Source organism: Canis lupus, chromosome 12, assembly GCF_048164855.1.
Source record: "Canis lupus baileyi chromosome 12, mCanLup2.hap1, whole genome shotgun sequence".
NCBI lineage: Eukaryota > Metazoa > Chordata > Mammalia > Carnivora > Canidae > Canis > Canis lupus.
The window spans coordinates 51,629,989-51,632,337 of NC_132849.1; the positions used below are offsets into that span (position 1 = coordinate 51,629,989).

The 2,349-nt window shown below is 42.9% G+C and overlaps 1 pseudogene; it reads left to right on the forward strand.

The window, feature by feature from the left end:
* Positions 1-223: 223 nt before the first annotated feature.
* On the forward strand, positions 224-1,757 carry LOC140600740 (ribosomal protein S6 kinase beta-1 pseudogene; annotated as a pseudogene).
* Positions 1,758-2,349: the final 592 nt, after the last annotated feature.

Consider the following 2,349-nt stretch of genomic DNA (forward strand, 5'->3'; position numbering starts at 1 on the left):
AACATTACACTAACTTAAAGAAGCCAGACACAAAAAGCTGCATATTGCACAATACCATTGATATGAAATGCCCAGAAAAGGCAATCTATAGGAGTAGAAAATGATTAGAAGTTGTTTGCGGCACTGAGCCCAAGCAGCCGGTGATGACAGAAGCAGCAGTGATGGGGGCCGCAGTGGGTCCAGGCCCATAAGGCAATGACTGAGGTGGCATGACAGATTTTACCCAGAGCTGGACTTCAGAATCAGGGAAACTGAGGACATGGCCAGAGTATTTGACATTGATCTGGACCAGCCAAAGATGCAGGCTCTGAGGATGAGCTGTGGGTGGGGCGGTTAGTTAAATGAAAGCATGGACCCTGGAGGAGTTGGGCCATATGAACTTGGCATGGAACATTGTGAGAAACTTGAAATTTAGGAAACTAGTGTGAACAGAGGGCCAGAAAAAAAAAAAAAATCAGATCAATGTTTTGAGCTACTTCAGTTACTTGGTAAAGGGGGCCAAGGAAAGGTTTTTCAAGTAACAGGAAATAGTGGGAAAATATTTGCCATGAAGGTGCTTAAAAAGGCAATGAGAGTAGAAAATGCTGAAGATACAGCTCATACAAAAGCAGAACGGAATATTCTGGAGGGAGTAAAGCATCCCTCATTGTGGATTTAATTTATGCCTTTCAGACCAGTGGAAAACTCTACCTCATCCTTGAATATCTCAGCAGAGGAGAATTATTTATGCAGTTAGAAAGAGAATATTTATGGAAGACACAGCCTGCTTTTACTTGGCAGAAATCTCCAGGGCTTTGGGGCATTTACATCAAAAGGGGATTATCTACAGAGACCCGAAGCTGGGGAATATCATACTTAATCATCAAGGTCATGTGAAACTAACAGACTTTGGATTATGTAAAGAATCTGTTCACGATGGAACAGTCACACACACATTTTATGGAACAATAGAATACATGCCCCGGAAGTTTTAATGAGAAGTGGCCACAATCGTGCTGTGGATTGGTAGAGTTTGGGAACATTCATGCATGACCTGCTGACTGGAGCACCCCCGATCACTAGGGAGGATGGAAAGAAAAACGATTGGCAAAATCCTCAAAAGTACATTCAATTTGCCTCTCTACCTCACACAAGAAGCCAGAGATCTGCTTAAAAAGCTTCTGAAAAGAAATGTTGCTTCTTGGCTTGGAGCTGGTCCTGGGGATGCTGGAGAAGTTCAAGCTCATCCGTTCTTTGGGCATATAAACCAGGAAGAACTACTGGCTCAGAAGGTAGAGCCCCCTCCTTTAAACCTCTGTTGCAAGCTGAAGAGGATGTGAGTCAGTTTCATTCAAAGTTTACACATCAGACACCTGTTGACAGCCCAGATGACTCAACTCTCAGTGAAAGTGCCAACCAGGTCTTTCGGGGGTTTACATATGTGGCTCCATCTGTACTTGAAAGTGTGAAAGAAAAATTTCCCTTTGAACCAAAAATCTGATCATCTTGATTTATTGGCAGCCCACAAGCACCTGTCAGCCGGGTCAAATCTTCTCCTGGGGATTTCTGAGGAATGGGCGCTTCAGCCAGCATGGCAAATCCTCAGATACCTGTGGAGTATCCAATGGAAACAAGTGGAGTAGAGCAAGTGGATGTGACAATGAGTGGGGAAGCTCCAACCCCACTTCCAATATGACAGCTGAACTCCAGGCCATACAAAAAAACAAGCTTTTCCCATGATCTCCAAATGACCAGAGCACCTATATATGAATCTCTGACAGAATAATGATTTTAATGAATGAATTTAAGGCAAAAAAGGTGGGGAAGGGATGTGTTAGGATCCAATAAGGTAGAACAAGAAGACTCAAAATGACAGTCTTGAAGAGTCAGTGTCATTACATTGAACACTTTAGACAGAGGAAAAATAAACATAGATTTTTAAAAAAATCAATCAATGGTGCAAATAAAAAGCAAAATACTATTGTGGAACTCTTAGGCACATCAATTAATTGATTTCTAGAGACATCTTCTCAATCTCATCAGTGATTTTTTTAAGGTTTTATTTATTCATGAGAGACACACACAGAGAGAGAGAGAGAGGCAGAGGGAGAAGAAGAAGCAGGCTCCATGCAGGGAGCCCGATGCGGGACTGGATCCTGGGACTCCAGGGTCATGCTCCTGGGCTGAAGGCAGGCACTCAACCCCCAAGGAGCCACCAGGGATCCCCTCATCAAGGATTTTCATGTTGATGTCTCAAACTGGCAATATTAAGGGTACAGGATATTTCTTCTGAGTCACTGTTGAGTTCTGATTGTGTTGAAGAAGGGTTATCCTTTCATTAGGCAAAGTGTGAAATTGCCCATAATACTT